Here is a 21,614-nt window from a genome sequence, read left to right as displayed (position 1 = left end):
CTAGTGTCTTATGGTACTGTCATTGTTCAGATCTTGTTTGTGCAGCCATTTCTAGGAGAGACTGTTTCACAGGACAGTTACTGGTTCTTATAATCTTTCTGCTCCCTCTTCTGAGATATTCCCTGAGCCACAGATGCATTAAGATTATGTAGACTTATATACCGGAGTTGGCATCCTCCTGATCCTTGATTTCTCCATTTTATCTGGTTGTGGTTTTCTATGATGGTCTCCATTTGCTGTACAGAGAAGCTTCTTTGAGGCGTGGTAACTACACTGAGCTGTGGGTATAAGGAGAAGATTTAGAATGTAGTTAGGGATTCTGGGGTCTAGTAAAAGTGAGAGTAGTAGGTTCTCTTCTAAGAGCCACGACTTCATTAACCCTGGAAAGTTGGCTATGTTTGCGGTACCAGGCATGGTTTCCTCCTGTTGAGTGGGGCTTAAAACAAATTAGACATCTGTTGTTTCCCACCAAATTGTGGGTACCTCTTATTGTACTTTTAGGACTAACTTGTCACATTGGTCATTGTGGTATCACACGTGTAGGATCATTAATTTCTTCCCTTTCTTGGCAGCTTGCATAATATTTAATGTCTCATAGAAGCTAGACCACAGGACTGAGATTTTAAAGTTTGATCCAGCTTCAATGATCTAAGTGTTATATCTCAAATGTATGGTACCTTCAGCAATAGGAGTTCAGCTTCAAATTCTGACAGGCAACCAAGAGCAACAGCTGGAATCTCTATTGTTTTAAGAGTCATTTGGGGGGACAGGATCCTCCAGTCTCCATTTGTGCCCAGGAGCTAAGGCTGTCCCACAGCCCTCCATACCCAAATCCCACCCTGAGAGAGGTGGTCTCCCAGTTTTGCTCTCACTCCTACAATCACAGGCTCACAGGCCCACAGGAAGGACACACTCCAATCGGAGACAGCAAAACCAATTAACACCAGAGATAACCAGATGGCAAGAGATAAGCACAAAAACCTAAGCAACAGAAACCAAGGACCACTTGGTATCATCAGAATTCAGTTCTTCCACCACAGAAAGTCCTGGAAACCCCAACAACTGGAAAAGCAAGGTTCAGACTCAAAATCACTAGCAGCTTGACAGCACACGTGAAATCTCTAGAACAAAAAGAAGCAAATACACCCAAGAGGAGTAGACGGCAGGAAATAATCAAACTCGGGACTGAAATTAACCAAGTAGAAACAAAAAGAACTATACAAAGAATTATCAAAACCAGGAGCTGGTTCTTTGAGAAAATCAACAAGATAGATGAACCCTTAGCCAGACTAACCAGAGGGCACAGAGACTGTATCTAAATTTAAAAAAAAAAATCAGAAATGAAAAGGGAGACATAACAACAGAATCTGAGGAAATTAAAAAAAATCATCAGATCCTACTACAAAAGCCTATATTCAATGAAACTGGAAAATCTGGATGAAATGGACAATTTTCTAGACATATACCAAGTATCAAAGATAAATCAGAATCAGATAAACCATCTAAACAGTCCCATAACCCCTAAAAAGTAGAAGCAGTCATTAAAAGTCTCCCAACCAAAAAAAGCCCAGGAACAGATGGGTTTAGTTCACAATTCTATCATACCTTCAAAGAAGGCCTAATACCAATACTCTTCTTTTTTTTTTTTTTCATCTTTATTAACTTGAGTATTTCTTATTTACATTTCGATTGTTATTCCCCTTCCCTGTTTCCGGGCTAACATCCCCCTAACCCCCCTCCCTTTTTATATGGGTGTTCCCTCCCCATCCTCCCCCATTACCCCCCCCCAACAATCACGTTCACTGGCGGTTCAGTCTTAGCAGGACCCAGGGCTTCCCCTGCCACTGGTGCTCTTACTAGGATATTCATTGCTACCTATGAGGTCGGAGCCCAGGGTCAGTCCATGTCAGTCTTTGGGTAGTGGCTTAGTCCTTGGAAGCTCTGATTGGTTGGTATTGTTGTTCATATGGGGTCTCGAGCCCCTTCAAGCTCTTCCAGTTCTTTCTCTGATTCCTTCAACGGGGGTCCCGTTCTCAGTTCAGTGGTTTGCTGCTGGCATTTGCCTCTGTATTTGCTGTATTCTGGCTGTGTCTCTCAGGAGAGATCTACATCCAGCTCCTGTCAGCCTGCACTTCTTTGCTTCATCCATCTTGTCTAATTGGGTGGCTGTATACGTATGGGCCACATGTGGGGCAGGCTCTGAATGGGTGTTCCTTCTGTCTCTGTTTTAATCTTTGCCTCTCTATTCCCTGCCAAGGGTATTCTTGTTCCCCTTTTAAAGAAGGAGTGAAGCATTCACATTTTGATCATACGTCTTGAGTTTCATGTGTTCTATGCATCTAGGGTAATTCAAGCATTTGGGCTAATAGCCACTTATCAATGAGATGAGCACATACCATGTGTGTTTTTCTGTTATTGGGTTACCTCACACAGGATGATATTTTCCAGTTCCAACCATTTGTCTATGAATTTCATAAAGGCATTGTTTTTGATAGCTGAGTAATATTCCATTGTGTAGATGTACCACATTTTCTGTATCCATTCCTCTGTTGAAGGGCATCTGGGTTCTTTCCAGCTTCTGGAAATAAATAAGCCTGCTATGAACATAGTGGAGCACGTCTCTTTTTTATATGTTGGGACATCTTTTGGGTATATGCCCAAGAGAGGTATAGCTGGATCCTCGGGCAGTTCAATGTCCAATTTTCTGAGGAACCTCCAGACTGATTTCCAGAATGGTTGTACCAGTCTGCAATCTCACCAACAATGGAGGAGTGTTCCTCTTTCTCCACATCCTCGCCAGCATTTGCTGTCACCTGAGTTTTTGATCTTAGCCATTCTCACTGGTGTGAGGTGAAAACTCAGGGTTGTTTTGATTTGCATTTCCTTATGACTAACGATGTTGAACATTTTCTTTAGGTGTTTCTCAGCCATTCGGCATTCCTCAGCTGTGAATTCTTTGTTTAGCTCTGAACCCCATTTTTTAATAGGGTTATTTGTCTCCCCTGCGGTCTAACTTCTTGAGTTCTTTGTATATTTTGGATATAAGGCCTCTATCTGTTGTAGGATTGGTAAAGATCTTTTCCCAGTCTGTTGGTTGCCGTTTTGTCCTAACCACAGTGTCCTTTGCCTTACAGAAGCTTTGCAGTTTTATGAGATCCCATTTGTCGATTCTTGATCTTAGAGCATAAGCCAACCACTACTCTTCAAACTACTCCACAAAATAGAAACAGAAGGAACACTACCCAATTCGTTCTTTGAAACCACAATTACACTTATACCTAAACCACACAAAGACCCAAAAAGAAAGAGAACTTCAGACCAATTTCCCTTATGAATATCAATGCAAAAATACTCAATAAAATTCTCCCAAACTGAATCCAAGAACACATCAAAATGACCATTCACCATGATCAAGTAGACTTCATCCCAGGGATGCAGAGATGGTGAAATGTTTGGAAATCCATCAATGTAATCCACTATATAAACAAACTCAAAGAAAAAAACCCATATGATCATTTCATTAGATGCTGAGAAAGCCTTTGACAAAGTACAACACCCCTTCATGTTAAAAGTATTGGAGATATCAGGAATTCAAGGCCCATACCTAAATATAATAAAAGCAATATACAGCAAACCAGTAGCCAACATCAAACTAAATGGAGAGAAACTTGAAGTAATCCCATTAAAATCAGGGACTAGACAAGGCTGCCCACTCTCTCCCTACCTACTCAATATAGTACTTGAAGTCCTAGCCAGAGCAATTAGACAACAAAAAGAGGTCAAAGGGATAGAAGTTGGAAAATAAGTCAAAATATCACTATTTGCAGACGATATGATAAGTGACCTCAAAAATTCCACCAGAAAACTTCTAAAGCTGATGAGCAACTTCAGCAAAGTGTCTGGATATAAAATTAACTCAAACAAATCAGCAGCCTTCCTCTACTCAAAGGATAAACAGGCTGAGAGGAGATTAGGGAAAGGACATCCTTCACAATAGTCACAAATAATATAAAATACCTCGGTGTGACTCTAACCAAGCAAGTGAAAGATCTGTATAACAAGAACTTCAAGTCTCTGAAGAAAGAAATTAAAGACCTCAAAAGATGGAAAGATTTCCCATGCTCATGGACTGGCAAGATTTATATAGTAAAAATGGCTATCTTAACCAAAAGCAATTTACAGATTCAATGCAAACCCCATCAAAATTCCAACTCAACTCTTCATAGAGTTATAAAGAGCAATTTGCAAATTCATCTGGAATAACAAAAAACCCAGGATAGCGAAAACTATCTTCAACAATAAAAGAACTTCAGGGGGGAATCACTATCTCTGTGCTCAAGCAGTGTTACAGAACAATAGTGATAAAAACTGCATGGTATTGGTACAGAGACAGGCAAATAGACCAGTGGAATAGAACTGAAGACCCAGAAATGAACCCACAAACACATGGTCACTTGAACTTTGACAAAGGAGCTAAAGCTATCCAGTGGAAAGAAGATAGTATTTAGGGTGGGAGAGGTAACTTGGTTTGTGCTTGCCCAGCATGCACAAAGCTCTGGATTTCATGTCTGTCTTAGTGTTTTACTGCTCTAAACAGACACCTTGATGAAGGCAACTCTTATAAGGACAACACTAAATTGGGGCTGGCTTACAGGTTCAGAGGTTCAGTCCATTATCATCAAGGAAGGAACATGGCAGTATCCAGGCAGGCATGGCAGTGGAGGATCTAGGAAGGCAATCAGGAGAAGACTGACTTCCAGATAGCTAGGAGGAGCCTCCCAAAGCACACCTCAACAGTGACACATTTCCTCCAACAAGACCACACCCACTCAAACAAGGCCACTCCTCCTAATAGTGCCACTCCGTGGGCCAAGCGTATTCAAAACACCACAGTGTGGGAGTGTTTTTCCTGCATATATATTCACTATGTGTCTGCCTGGTGCAACAGAAGTCAAAGAGGGCATCTTATTCCCTGGATCTAGAGTTGCACGTAGTTTTGAATCAGGCTATCCTGGAACTTGCAGCAATTCTCTATCCTCTATCTCTACCAAGAGCTGGAATTACAGTTATCAACCACTATGTCACAGAGATCTTATTTTTATTTTATTTTCTGTACTAAATTGTATTACATTTTTGTTTGGGGCGTGTGTGTGTGTGTGTGTGTGTGTGTGTGTATGAGAGAGAGAGAGAGAGAGAGAGAGAGAGAGAGAGAGAGAGAGAGAGAGCTGGTGTCTCCTGAGGCCAGAGACTTTGGGTTCCCATGGAACTAGAGACAGATTAGCCCCTTGATAGGAGTGCTGGGAATCAAACTTGGGTCCTCAATGGAATAGTATGAGCTTTTAACCACTAAGCAATCTCTGTACACCCCCAGCTTTGTATTCCTTTGCTTCTGTCATTTTTTTGCTCAATGTGTTTATTATACTGATCCACATTCATTAATAAAGCAATAGGGCATTTATTTTCATGGTATTTAGTATTCCAGTAGATGTTTATTACAAAATGTGTCACCATGAAGTAGAGGAGTGTAATGGCAAGAGCGCGTGTTTACTATACAGTTCTCTTACTTTCAACCCAGCACTAAAGATAAAAGTGTGTGCTATTACCATTCTCATAAATATCTATTGGTAAACACATGTGTGCATATCTAGTAGGTATAGAAGTCCAAGTAGAATTGCAGGGTTTTAAGGTGCATTTGTGTGTCCAGAGAGCTCTCTCAACAGCTAGAACACTTGCATCTCTAGCAGAGGACCTAGGTTTGGTTCCACTCACTCACATGGAGTCTCACAAACATCTATAAGTCCAGTTTCAAGAGGTCTTATGCCCTCTTCTGGCTACCATGTATGCACATGGTGACATACATACATATAGTGAAAACATTCATGTCCTTGCCTCCTTAGTACTGAAATTAAAGGTATATACCACCATGCCCCCAACAAAATAAATCTTTTAAAATTACTTTGGAAGAGTGTATTCATTAATATTTTCCAAATGCTTTGTAAAAGCAATTCCACCAACTTATACTCTCACCACAATAAAAGCATTCTGATTTCCCCATATTTTTATACACACCCCACATTTTTTCAACTTAGTCATCTTAGTGACTATATAAAGGTATCACAGCATGACTTTAACCTGAATCACTATAATAAGTAGTGAGATCAAGTACATATTCATATACAAACTTGTCATTTGGTGATCCATTTTTTGTCTATCCTTTTGATAATCTTTTTCTTCTCTAAAGACAAGATTCTATGTATCCTAGACTGGCCCTGAGTTTTACTTTGTAGCCACAGATGACCTAGAGTTCCTGATCTTCTTCTTCTTCTTGATCTTGCTTCTGCTTCCTAAGTGCTGAGATTACAAGCACAAATCCCTATAGCCAGTATCATTGTTAAGACAGAGTCTCACATTTTAGCCCAGAATGGTCTTAAACTCTTGGAAAACTTCCTGCCGCAATCTCCTCTAAATATTGAGATTGCAGATATGAACCATTAATGCATGCTTTAATGGTGGTTTAGATAACAGTTGTTTCTGATCTCCATAGTCTATTTTATTTTCCTTTTCCCAGTTCTGGGTATTTGATGCTTTGCTGTTTGTGAAGCAGCATTGGAAATTATTAAGAAGACACTAATAAGCCTGCGAGTTCATAGGTGTGCTCAGGAAAGAGTATACACCCAAGAGCATAGGTAGAGGTTTTATGTTTTAAAAACAGGACCTCATGTGGCAAGACTCGCCTCAAACTCACTGTGTAGCTCTGTCTCACCTCAAAGCCAGAGTCTTATGCATTAGCCTATTGAGGGCTAGCATTGCAAGCTTGTTTCAGGGGTGAACTATCTCTGCCTCTTTGACTTTTCATATAAATTTTAGTCCTAGGTTCTCTAAAGATGGCTCTGTGGGTAAAGCACTTGCTGAGGAGGCCTGACAATCTGGAGTTAGCTCCCCAGAAGCCATGTGAAGGTTGAACACAGTAGCTCACACATCTGTGGTCCCAGAACTCATACAGAGAGATGGGAGGCAGAGGCGTGATACCCAGAAGTCTGAGCCAGCCAGGCTGGCATATGCAGCAGTGAATAAGAAAGGCCCTGAACCAAGGTGGAAAATGAGTATTGACATTTGAGGGTGACCTCTGACCGCCACTTTAGTGCCATGGCCTGTACACTCCCACATTTATGGGAGTGTACATATGAATTGAATATATACACACATACATAAAGATAATAAATACATTTCAGATAGAGAGTTAGTTTTCATAAAAATATGTGAATTTGTGAACACATATTCACATAGTGTTAAGATTGTATTACTTCTATTAATCTATTTTTGGAGAACTGAACTTTTTTTTGTAATTTTGACTGCTTGTTTGCTTGCTTACATTCATGTTTGTGGTTTTCCAAGAAAGAGTTTCATTGTGTAGTCCAGACTGGTTTAGAACTCATGAATTTAATCTTTTGGAGAGGCAGGAATGCACCACCACAGTTGACTTTTAGTCTCCTCTTAATGTAGGTTTTGATATTTGGGTTACAGTAAATCCAACAGATTATAAGATGATTTTCATTGAAATCCCCAAGAAGGGAAGTCATGCATTGGCCAGGAAAGAAGGAGGATGGGATAAATGGGGTGCAAGAACTTTTGTTGTGGTTGCAATAAGAAAGGGCAACCAGTGTAACCAGAGGAGAGGGGAGAGGGGAGGAGGGAGGAGAAGAAAGGAAGAGGGGGGAGGGAAGGGGGGAGAGAGAGGGAGCAAAACAACTCCCGCCAAGGGAATGGGTGTGAATGTGAAGGGTCTCAGAGATAGGAAGCCACATATGGGCTCGTCTCTTAGGTAGGCTCTTTTTTCCTTCGGGCTAGCAGTTTGTAAGTTTAATGAATGCAACATCTTAGGGGTTGAGTGGGGGCAACCCTAGAAGGAAGGAGAAGTCCCTTATTAAAGTGGTCAGTCCCTATTTACCAGATCAGCCTAAGTTCCCATCAACCCTCCCTCCTTGCCCCTTTTATCTGTGTCAGAATGATGTACGTGTATTTGTGTGAATGTATGTCACCTGTGTTCAGCGGTTCCTGGGGGCCAGAAGAAGGTGCTAGATCTCCTGGAACTAACAGTACCAGTAGTCTGTCCTGGGAAACACCTCTGAAAGAACCTAGAGTGCTTTTAACTGCTGAGTCATCTCTCCAGCCTTGCCTCTCTTCATTCTTGATGACAATCACTTTAAAGCAAACATACAAAAACCATTTACAGTATCATATGCATAAGTTTAGATTAAGTCTCGTGGAAGTAAGTTTTTCATTTAGTCCTGAAGTAGAAGAGTTTTGGTTGGAGCCCAAGTGGCAGTATAGACCCTTGGCAGTCTGTTGATTGGGCTACATATTCCAGGGTTGGTTCATGGCAAGGTGCACTTTTCTACAGGGTTTGTTTGCTGGTGCTTTTGTTTATTTGTTTGTTTGCTTGCTGTAGAGGAATTTCCCTTAATTATCCGATTGGCTAATAAAGATGACAAATAGCCAATCGGGTGAAATAAGGAGGCAGGTTTTCTGGGCAAGACAGGGAGAGAAAGGGAGGAGTTGAAGTTGGAGATGGTGGACAGAGGAGGACAGAGGGAGGAAGTTGGAAGGAAGATGGAGCAGAAGCACATGGTCTGGAGAAACTGCAAGTAACAGAATTTCTTAGATTCTGAAAGTGGTGTAGAGACATATCTGCCCAATATAGGTGTGCAGTTTGTAAATATACAAGTGAGTTGCATTTTCCTTGCATGGGCTTATTGGCGTTGGAAATTTATCACAACAAAATGGTGCCCCAACATATCTATTAGAATCCACTAACCTGTGATAAAAGATCACAACCCTTCCCCTCACCCCCAATACAAGGCTGTGGCAGCGATCTAAGCTGCAACAGTGTGTAAATTGAACATAGTTTGGGTCTAAGGAGCCTACAGAGAAATGTAAAGAAGCTACCTCTCCAAGCCCCAAGCAGACAGCTACAGCCACGGGCAGCAACCCAGCCTGGAGCTGGATTTGGGCAGACACAGTGAACTGCTCAGGGCATCTAAGCCCAAGATAGCCTTCCTGTGCTCAATTCCCTAGATCCCTCTCAACAGCCAGACTCGGAATCAAACAGCACAGGGAGACAAAGGTACAAAGGGCTCCAGATCAGGCGATGAGCATCATGCCTTGATAATAAAGAGAAATACATATATTTGATATTTAAAGATGAGAAACACAATGAATGCCTTTTCGGCTTTGAGGGATGAAATTCTGAATGGTTTGACAGGAATGGATTTAAAGGAAATAGACACCTTGTCATTTACTGGTATTGCAATATTTATTCTTGAAAGACAGAGCCCTAGATAAAAAATTCCCTACCTCACACCAGTGAGAATGGCTAAGATCAAAAACTCAGGTGACAGCAAATGCTGGCGAGGATGTGGAGAAAGACGAACACTCCTCTATTGTTGGTGGGATTGCAGACTGGTACAACCATTCTGGAAATCAGTCTGGAGGTTCCTCAGAAAATTGGACATTGACCTACCTGAGGACCCAGCTATACCTCTCTTGGGCATACACCCAAAAGATGCCCCAACATATAAAAAAGACACGGGCTCCACTATCTTCATAGCAGCCTTATTTATAATAGCCAGAAGCTGGAAAGATCCCAGATGCCCTTCAACAGAGGAATGGATACAGAAAATGTGGTACATCTACACAATGGAATATTACTCAGCTATCAAAAACAATGACTTTATGAAATTCATAGGCAAATGGTTGGAACTGGAAAATATCATCCTGAGTGAGCTAACCCAATCACAGAAAAACACACATGGTATGCACTCATTGATAAGTGGCTATTAGCCCAAGTGCTTGAATTACCCTAGATGCACAGAACACATGAAACTCAAGATGGATGATCAAAATGTGAATGCTTCACTCCTTCTTTAAAAGGGGAACAAGAATATCCTTGGCAGGGAAGAGAGAGACAAAGATTAAAACAGAGACAGAAGGAACACCCATTCAGAGCCTGCCCCACATGTGGCCCATACATATACAGCCACCCAATTAGACAAGATGGATGAAGCAAAGAAGTGCAGGCCGACAGGAACCGGATGTAGATCTCTCCTGAGCAATACAGCAAATACAGAGGCAAATGCCAGCAGCAAACCACTGAACTGAGAACAGGAACCCCATTGAAGGAATCAGAGAGAGGACTGAAAGAGCTTGAAGGGGCTCGAGACCCCATATGAACAACAATCCCAAGCAACTAGAGCTTCCAGGGACTAAGCCACTACCTAAAGACTATACATGGACTGACCCTGGACTCTGACCTCATAGGTAGCATTGAATATCCTAGTAAGAGCACCAGTGGAAGGGGAAGCCCTGGGTCCTGCTAAGACTGAACCCCCAGTGAACTAGACTGTTGGGGGGAGGGCGGCAATGGGGGGAGGGTGGGGAGGGGAACACCCAAAAGGAAGGGGAGGGGGGGGGGTAGGGTGATGTTGGCCCAGAAACCGGGAAACGGAATAACTTTCGAAATGTAAATAAGAAACACTCAAGTTAATTAAAAAAAAATTCCTTGCCTTAGAAAAGAGAATACAAGTAACACTAGAACTAAAGGTTGAGGATTTTATAGGTAAGGATATGCAACAGAAAGAGTAAAATAAAGGTTGGTGACAGGAGCTGGAAGAAACACTAGAAAAAAAGGTGCAACAATTCACAGATCAGACTGGACCGAACAACAAGGAGATAGAAATAAAATTTGGAAGCAAAGTCTGGAGGATAAGTTACTAAAGCTAGCAAATCAAAATAAGGGAGATGCTGCAGTATCAAAATTACAACATAAAAAGAAGGTAAGATTATGGATGCAGGGTCTATAAGAGAAGATACAGGAAATTATAGAGCAACATGAACAACAGAAAGAAAAATTTATGACTTGGCAACGTAGCCTAGAGGAAAGACTAAAATTGAAGACACGTGAAATTATAGATCAGAATAAAAGACAGAAAGATGAACATGAAGGTGCAGGATGAAAAGGATGCTGGAAGTAAGCATACAACAGCTACAGAGCAGACTGACCAGCAGAGAGAGAATAATGAGGATCAGAAGCAAGACTTGGAGAATAACCTTTTAAAATTAATCAACATAAAATGGATAGCAGAATATCAGAGTTGCAATATAACAAGAAGCTTAAAATGTGGAGGCAGAACCTTGAGCAGAGAACACAGGAACTCAAGGAACAGGAGGAGTGACAAAAGTAGAAATGTGAAGCATGGACACAACTTAAGGGAGGAATTTAGAATCTCAATTGAGGAAAATACACAGGTAGAAATAGAAGATAAAATTAGAGAAAACCAACCTAAGGTTATTAGGAAACAAACTTTAGTCTATCCGGTTAGTGTACAACAAAGACCCCCAGACGATGATCATCCACAGGGTTATCAGGAATTTGAATGGCAACCCATGGATGTGTTAGAACTGAGGAAATTTAAGAAAAGTGTCACTAATTTTGGAATGCATTCACCATTTATAATACGAATTCTGACTTCTTGGGCTATTAAAAATAGAATAAACCCACAAGAGTTGAAGGATATGGCAAAAGCAATACTAGAACCTGAATCACATTTACAATGGTTCTCATGGTGGAAAGAAGAGGTGAGGAAGATAGCATGACAAAATAGAGCCAGGGGTAGAAAGAGTTCCACAGATCACCTGCTTGGTGAAGGTCACTTTGCTGAGGTAGAGGTGCAGGCTGTATATGATGAAGAAACTGTGGCACTGTGTCGATTGTCAGCCTTAAAGACCTGGGACAAAGGCACAGAATCAGGGAAAAGGCTTGAACCATTCAATCAAGTCATACAAGGTCCAAAGGAAAATTTCCCTGACTTTTTTTGCAAAGGCCAACCCTTAGCTGTGGAAAGGAGTGTGTCAGATCAACAGTAAGAAAGGCAGTAATTGTCTTTAGCCTTTCAAAATGTGAATACTGAATGCAAGGAAGTAAAACTGCATACAGGTCTTATACAGTCGGCCAGGGCCTCTGGCACAAGGTAATAATGAAATTGACCAGCTACTGATAGGAAGTGCACGAAAGGCTTCAGAATTCCAGAAAACATATTAACAGCAACGATTTAAAGAAAGAAGTCTCTACCACTTGGCAACAATCCAAAGAAATTGTGAGGCAAAGTCCTATTTGCTCATTATATGACCAAACTCCACTACCTACAGGAACTAGCCCTCAGGGTACCCAAAGAAATAAAATTTCGCAGATGAATGTCTTCCATTTTACAGAGTTTGGTAAACTGAAATATGTGCACCATACTACAGACACATACTCAGGATTTCAATGGGCAACTGCCTTAGTGTCAGAAAAAGCTGATTCTGTAATTTGTTAGAAATTATGGCCATTATGGTAATACCCTACAAATTAAAATGGTCAACAGTTCAGTGTATATCTCTAATGAGGTGAAATATAAAACATGTTACAGGCATATCACACAATCCTACAGGACAAGCGATTGTGGAGAGATCTAATCGCACTCTAAAGGAGATGTTTAACAGGCAAAGGGGGACAAAAAAATGCCCCAAAGATAGATTACATAGTACTTTATTAACCTTAAATTCTAAATGCTAATGAACAAAACACTACAGCTACTGAAAGACATTGAATTGTAAACAATCAGAAACAAAAACAAAAAGACCACTACTGAATGAAACCAGCCTGTTTACATTAAGGATATTCTAACATCTGAATGGGAAATGGGAAATGCGTTATGCTGGGGGAGGGATTATGCCTATGTTTCCACAGGAAAAGAAAAGGTATGGGTTCCTTCCAAGTTGATAAAAACCAGACATAACAAAGGGAGACCTCCTGAAGACCTCAGTGATGGAGAAGAAAAGGGAGACTAACATAATCAACAAAATAGGTTATATATATTTGGAGATGTTTATGTCTCTGCATATGGAGACAGCTCTGGAATCGGCTGAGACGAAAATGTCTATACACAGCCAATAACATTTATTGGGTACAAATTTCTCATGACTTGTTATTACATGCATCCTTTAAGATGGTATGTATACAAAGTTATATTGCAGTTTGATTATGTGATCAAAATAACCTGAAGAAAGGCAGTTATCTTTCTTTGTTGGTCTTCATTAACCAATCTGTGCGCCCTGTACACCCCCATGTGATTGCCTTTACAGAACTGTATGATGCCTTAAAGTTTTGTGTGCTGCAGGATGAAAGAAGAGAAAGACAGCCCTGAAAAGATCCACACTCTGGGATGCTGAGATTCTGAGACCTTCCATTCAGGCTCTGTGTTTGATCCTACCTCAACTACATTGAAACAGCTTCTTTTAAAGACTTGCTTCAGAACTTTTCCAGAATTGCTAGCTTCCCTATCCAGTCATTTAGACTGTCATAGTCAAGATGTCAGCTAAGCAATGAACTTTCTCCGCACAGAGTGACAGGAAGGCAAATGATGCCAGCTAGCTCTCTTTTGACAAAGCCAATTTTCCTATTTCCCTTTGGACACCCAGAAGGGAATTCTTTCCCCCAATTCAACTGGAAGCAGACAAAAGATCATATGTTGGGGTGAATGGTTCTGGTTATTTTACAAATTATATATATATATATACATATATGTTGTCATTTTCAGGGATACTTTATAAATGTAGTTTTGAACAGGGAGAGAACTAGAGAGCTTAGACTCGGGGATTGCTACCTTTCCTTTCCTCTTCTGCCTTTTTAGGTAAAGGAGGGAGGGGTGGAAGAGAAAGGAGGGGATATAGTAACATAGAAATTAGAGAAATAGGCAACTAGGAATAGGCTATTAAATTTACTCTTGCATAGCTATATCTTCCATTGATAGAAACCTTTATAATTGTTACAAAGTTAAAGTTATAATTTTTGACATTGGTACACAATTTATTTTGATTTATTGTGATACAGATTTAAGGTTTTCATTAGTATACATTTCTTCTATTGATACAAAGAGTTAAGAACGCAAAGCTTAGACCCAGTCCTTCTATAGCTACTATTACAAACTGTTTTTAAGTGTTTAAGCAATTAGAGTCAAGGGTCAGATAGCAAACTCATGGTTCTGAGTTAATTAAAAGGGTGATTTGAGATATTTTTATTAGAGAAGGCTGAGAGTATTTAAGGCTTAACAATTCAGATATACTTTGCATAAATAGTTTTAAAAAATGCCAGAGATACGCAGAATGTGACATTTAATATTACTTGATCATTTGATACTGAGACATATCTGCTCCTGACAGCACCCCCTTTCTTCTGTTCAAAGAAGGTACTAAGCGTCTTTACCTCTAGGCAAGGTTGTTTATCCTGGCAAGGTAGCCACTGGGCAGAAATTGTCTATTTCTTCTACAAACCTATACTGTCCATAAGAGGACACAAGACACGGATAGTTGACAGCTTAGTTCTGCTGAGACAGAATAATTTCTGTTTCACAAGGTCTGTCAGTCAATCCTGGGTCAGAAGGCTACAGATCGGTGCTCCAAAGTGTTGCGGACTGAGGAACTATCCAGGTGATCAGATGTTTCTACAAATTGGTTAAGTTTTGGAAGCTGTGCTTTGTGCTCCATATATTTTCAGGTAATATCTAAGTCATTCTTGGATTTCTGACAGGGTTGAAGATTGGATGTAGTCTCATAGCTAACCCAAATTGTTTAGCATTGAGGGAGATGACATAGATTTGAGAAGATGGTTTTCACATGGTATACAATCTAAAACCAGGGCATAATTCATGTTTAGAATTAAGCCCTTTCAAGTTAGATGGATGTCAGAGTGTTTTATCTAATTGACAGATGGTTGGACTGGATGTAATTTTTACCTCATACTGTGTAATTTACTTGTCATAATTCTTTTTCAATTATATCTGAGAGAAGAGTTTTTATTGGACAAAAAAGGTGAGATCGATAGGAATTTCCCTTATCTGATTGGCTAATAAAGATGACAAATGGCCAATCAGGGGTGAAAATGAGGAGGCAGGTTTTCTGGGCAAGACAGGAAGAGAAGGGAGGAGTTGAAGTTGGAGGAGATGGTGGACAGAGGAGGACAGAGGGAGAGAAATTGGAAGGAAGATGGAGCAGAAGCGCATGGTCTGGAGAAACTGCAAGTAACAGAATTTCTTAGCTGGCGAAGAAAGTGATGTAGAGACATATCTGCCCAATATAGGTGTGCAGTTTGTAAATATACAAGTGAGTTGTATTTTCCTTGCAAGGGCTTATTGGGGTTGGAAATTTACTGCAACAGCTTGCTTGCTTGTTTTGAGTTTATAATATAATTACAGCCTTCCATCCTTCCCTTTCCTGCCTCCAACAACTCCCATGTACTCTTTCCCACCTCTGCTGTTTTTCAAATTCATGACCTTTTCCTTTAATTGTTGTTATATATACACCCACATATATTTGTATGTGTAATCCTAAATGCATAAATATCTACTCAGTCCATATAAGTATAATGTGGGCTGCCCATGAGGTATTGGATAACCTATTGGTATGCTTTTTCCCAGGGAAAACTATTTCTCCAGGTCTCAGCACTCCTTGGTTGTCTATAGTTTTTCATGTAGGGCTGAGGCCTCATAGGCTTTCCTCTTTCCACATTAGTGTGTGTATTGATCTTGTCCATGGTCAACTCATGTTTAGGCAGCCACACTGGTGAGACTTCATGGGTGTAGCTTCTTAGGATTTTAAGAAAATCTCTGGCACTTAGAATCTTTCCTCATCCTTTCTTATTTTAAATTTTATTTTTGATAATATAATTATGACATTTTCTCTTCTCTTTCTTCCCTCCACACTCTCCCATATACCCATTCTCACTCTCTTTAAGATTCACTACCTTTTCCCCCTAATTGTTATTGAATGCATATATGGTCAGCCCTGAAAACACACACACACACACACACACACACACACACACACACACACTCACACACACACATTAACCTTATACTGACTGAGAAGGTTATGTATATACATATACGTAAATATGTATTTTTAGACGTATTTAATTTTATGTGTGTGGATGTTTTACTGGCATGCATACATGTGTGTGCCTGGTGCCCATGAAGGCCAGAAGAAGGTATTGGATCCCCCCAGAACTGGAATTAGAATGGTTTTAGCCACCATGTAGGTGCTGAGAATCAAACCCAGGTCCTCTGCAAGAGCAAAGTACTCCTCACTTCTGGGCCATCTCTCCAGCTCTCTCACTTATATTGAGTACCATCTCATACAAGCTCAGGCTGGTCTCAAACTCACTATGTAGCTAAGGATAACCATGAGTTTCTTATTTTCTTGCCTATACATCCTGAGCATTGAGATCACAGGCATGTACTACCATGCCTACTTTATGTGGGGTAAGGATTGGACTCAGGGCTTTATGCATACTAAACCAGCACTCCCATCCCATTTTTATGGTTTTCATGGAGGAAGAAAAGGTTTCACTCTGTAGCCCAAGCAAGGCCTGTGTAATCAACTTTGGCCTTGTGTTCTTGCAGTCGTCCTGCTTCAGCTTCCCAAGGTGTGGGGTTATAAGCGTGAGCTTCCACATCCAGCTATCCAAGAAAGCTTGAGGAACTTTTGTGGACTGGCTGTACCATGTGAAGACTTTTGCTTCTATGTTGATAAAAAGTAGAGGTGCCTTTGGGACACTGCTGATATGTGCAGGGTGTCACAGAACTTAAACAGCAATAAAGGGAAAAACTCACGTCTTCATTTTCTGCTACTAAGATCTTCAGTGAGATTTTATTTCCAGGGTTAACGCTGCAGAACTACTTCAACTTAGTATATCTTAAACCGTGGGCATAGGCAATGGCTTGACTGTTTACCGTAACACCAGACAGTTGTTTAAGGAGTTTGTGTGTGCTGGTATATGTTCCTATACCTGGGTACACATGTGAGCATGCACATGCAAATGAGTTTATGTACTTTTAGAGGCCAGAGGTCAGCCTCTAATGTTACTCCTCTAAAGCCTTGTTTTGTTTTGAGATGGGATCTCTCGCTGGGACCTGGGCCTCAGTGATTAGGGTCAGCTGATTGGCTACCAACCCCCAGCGATACCCCTCATCTCTGCCTTCTCAGAGCTAGAATTACTAGCATACACTACCATTCCCAGCTTTTACACAGGCACTAGCAAACAAACAAAGATCCTCCTGCTGCATGGTAAGCTCTTTACTGACTGAGTTATCTCCCCAGCCCTTATTCATGCTTTTTGAAACCTAGCCTATGTAACCTAAGCTGGTCTGGAATTACTAAGTGTTCCAGGAAGAATGGTTTCAACATTTGCATCAATCATCCTGCTGTAGACCACATCACGTCGGGGCTACAAGCATGCACCACAAAACCTGGTATTTATTTATGACACTAGAGCATTGAAGCAAGGGAAAGAGGGTATAGTGGAGTAGAATGGCCCCAGATCACAAGCCATCATTCTTTCTCAGGTACTAGCAGTCTTTGTGGGCTCTAGCAGGAGTTAACTTGGGATTTATCATTTTCTATCTAGACAGGCCAAAGTTCATGATGACAAATCTCCTTAAAGAGCCTGTCCCATAATCCCCAGGGGAATAGGTGGTCGGAGAGGAAGGATATCACTTTTAACTTCTATCATAAACTAGTAGTAGAAATAGCTCAGACTCTAGGGCCTGGCATCTACATGGAGGCTCAGGTGATCTCACCTGTTTCCCACTTGTACAAACCGCATGTGTATAAATTTAACAAAGTGCACATCTATGTACTGTAGACCAGGTGGCTTAAACAATGCAAAATTGTTTTGAAATAGATTCCTGTTACGTGACCCCCAGTAGCCTTGAGTTCACTGTGGGGCTTAGATGGCCTCAAACACATAATTACCTTGCTCTGGGTTTCTAAGTGCAAGCATAGGCACAAGCCACTACACCTGGTGTGGTGGTTTGAAAATGCTTGGCCCAGGAAGTGGCACTATTAGGATGTGTGACCTTATTGGAGTAGGTGTGTCACTGTTGGTGTGAGACCCTTCTCACAGCTGCCTGGAAGCCAGTCTTCTCCCAGTGGCCTTCAGATGAAGATGTAGAACTTTCAGTTCCTCCTGCACCATGCCTACCTGGATACTACTAGGCTCCTGCCTTGAAGATAATGGACTGAGCCTCTAAACCTGTAAGCCAGCCCCAATTAGATTTCGTCCTTTATAAGAGTTGCCTTGATCATGGTGTGTCTCTTCACAGCAGTGAAAATTCTAATGAAAACACCTGGCTAGAATTTACTTTTGTACATATGGGGTGTCAAAGAGGAAGGTCTAAGCAGAGGTGATCTCTCTAACAGACTCGCCTTGGTTTGTCTCCACACAATCTTTTCTGTGTATGCATCTGTGTACTATTTTTCTCTCCTCAGCTGTCAACAGACAGGGCTACCCTAATGATTGCCAGATCTCCAAATAAATCCAGAGTTTAAGACTCATCTACATTTGAATTTGAAGGATACAGTTCACCTTTTAAACAGATGGGTAGTCATTCCATGTCTGTGGAATTCCAAAAGGGCTTACTGAGTGCTGGGTGCCTTCTCAGCTAAGCTATGCATGCTAAAAACCCAAAGTCCCATCTCTAAAAACAGCAACTGTTTGATCTTTGAAGTTGTGTGAATTTTTGTTCACTAGACCTAGTGTAGGTAGATGTACAGACAAATGATGCTGTGGGCCTGGATTCCTCAATGTTCTGCCCTCAGGGCTTTCTCCCCCACGTATTTGTAGGGCTTCTCTTCACACACTTTCCACCAAAGGGCCCTTGGTATTTTCTCTGTAGATACTGAATTGTATCAGGAGGGGGGTATTTAGCTTAGATTTTGTATCTACTTCTTTTGTAACACCTTCTCAGTTTGTGTAACTGAAATGCTTCAGTTTACCTTTTTATTTTTGAAATATGATCTTGTGTAGCCCAGGCTGGCCTCAAACTCACTGTGTGGGTGAGACTGACTTTAAAGTGCTGCCCTTCCTGTCCCTGCCTCCTGAGTGTCAGGATTGCATGTGTTTGCTATCACAGTCAACATGGTGACTGATTTTTCTTTAAAGAAACTTTGATAGCAAGTGGGAAAGATGGCGCAGGCAGGTCTCTTGAAGCCTTCCTTTATCTAGCCTTCCCTTCACAGCAGAGCTACATATCACATAACTGTAGATCAGCATGCAAACAAAGAGATTGGCAGTACAATGGTTGTATAGAATTCTTCTGCCCTATCTCCTGTGTAGATAGATCTGCATGTACAGTACATTCAAGATACATTTTGGACAGGCTGACTCAGGCCTGAAATCTCAGGATTATTTGAGAGCTTGGGGCCAGCCTAGGCTGTGTATTAAGTTCCAGGCCAGTCCAAACAAACACAAAAACAAAACAAAGCACTTCAAAAGTCTATGACAAATAGGGGCTCTAATAACCTTTTTTCCCCCAGAGCTGAGGACCAAACACAGGGCCTTGTGCTTACTAGGAAAGCCTCAACCACTGAGCTAAATCCCCAACCCCTCTAATAACCTTTTTATAAATACTTTATGTACAGTTATATTCAAAGTCATGTTCATTTGAAATCTTCAAAAAATGTTCCTGTCTTTGTCATGATTCTGTTACTGTAAAGAGTCATCATGACCACAGCAACCCCTGTAAAAGAAAGCATTTAACTGAAGGCTTCTTTATAGTTTCAGACGGTTAGTTCATCATCACCATGACCATCACCACCACTACCATCACCATCACCACCACCACCACCACCACCACCACCATCATCATCATCATCATCATCACCATCATCATAGTTGGGAGCATGGTTGCATGCACACAGTCATAGCCCTGGAGCTGAGAGCTTTACATCCTGATCCACAGGCAGCAGAAGAGAACCTGGGCTGGGCATGGGCTTTTGAAACTTTGGAGCTCACCTCCAGTGATGAACTTCCTCCCATAAGTCTACACCTACTAATCCTGCTAATCCTTCTCAAACAATGCCCCTATCTGATAACTAAGCATTCAAAGATATGAACCAATGAGGGCCATTGTTATTCAAAGCACCAAACTGTTAATTTTGTATTTTTAATTCTTAATTCAGATGGGTCACAAAGTCTAAAAAGTTGCTTGAAGAATGTCAGGCATAGTGACTCACAGCTATCTGAGGCAGAAGAATCAACACAAGTCTGAAGCTAGGCTGGGCTACTGGGTGAGATCCTGTCTTAAAACAAATAAACCTCAACAAAACCAAACCCAGTATGTTGGTGTACACTCATAAATCCAGCACTTGGAGGCAGGCACAGGAGAACTAGGAGTTCAAGGCCACTCTGTTCTACATATTAAGTTAGAAGCTAGCTTGGAAAGTATATGAAACGTGCTCTAAATAAATCAAACCAAAGCAATAGCACATTCTCTGAAGACGTCGCTGGGTCCTGTAATGTGAAATTGAACTCCCTTGGCCCTCAAAATGATTTTCACTTCCCCAACTCCACCATTTAATCTACTTTTTCTGTGTTTGTCACAGGTGTCTTTTAGCATCTGATAATGCCTCATGTACATCAATACAAGCTACTTGCTTGTACTTTCTCTCTATTTCTTTATTCTTAGCATTTTTATCTGGATACTACTTTAGTGTCAATTTATAATATGACTTTTTTTAACCCTGATCCAGGTGTCGCATATCTCAGGCTGAGCCTTGAACTCATTACATAGTTGAGGGTAACCTTCAGCTTCTCACCCTCCTGCCTCCATCTCCTGTGTTTGTCTGTTTGTTTCAGTGGTGGGAATAAAACCTATGGACTTGTATGCTGGTCAGTCAATATGCATCTGAGAAACATCCCTAGCCCAAGCCATGACCTCTTGCATCCCCAGAATGCATAGAAAGGAAGCGGTTCCCGGGAACACATTTATAAGGATATTAATCTCACCGAGGAAGGAAATACCTACAACTTCCATAGGCTTCACTTCTTTATCACGTCTCATTGGTAATTTTCTTCTGAATTATAACCTTGTACATACTGCTAATTTATCTGCAGGAGTAGTCTGGAAAGTACTAGGAATCTTATCATCAGGTTGGTATTCTCCAAGTGGTACTGTAGGTAACCTTCTTGTTTCTATGACATCATACTTTGAGTGGATAAATTGTTTTGCCTTCCACTGAGTGAGATACGGTGGCCTCTTAAACTCTCCAGCGCAGAGACATGAGGTGAAATGAGCCTAACCACCAAATAAACATATTCCCACGAGTTAAGCAATAGACAAGATCGTAACTAGACTCAGTATGCATCCAGTGAAAATAATTCAAACCCATCGTGTTGTCCATAGCAATATGGAAAAATCGTCATTTTTGTTAAGATAGCAAGTAAAAGAAGCTCTTGATGAATGGTTACATATGAGGGACTGTCAAGATGGCTCAGTGGGTAAAGACACTTGCCACCAAGCCTAACCACCTGCATTCTATCCTTAGACCCCACAATGGAAATAAGTTCCTTATAGTTGTTTTTTTTTTTTTGACAAGTGCATGGACACACACGCACACACACACACAAAGAATGAATAAATGATTCAATGTAAAGAAAAACTTGAAAAGAGTTAAGAGCATATTGTCACCATGTGTATTATTGTAAATGTACCAATTAGAGTTCTAAACTACTACTCTTCCAG

Source organism: Rattus rattus, chromosome X (genome assembly GCF_011064425.1).
Source record: "Rattus rattus isolate New Zealand chromosome X, Rrattus_CSIRO_v1, whole genome shotgun sequence".
Lineage (NCBI taxonomy): Eukaryota > Metazoa > Chordata > Mammalia > Rodentia > Muridae > Rattus > Rattus rattus.
The sequence above is the reverse complement of the archived record's forward strand: the minus strand, read 5'-3'. Positions refer to the sequence as shown.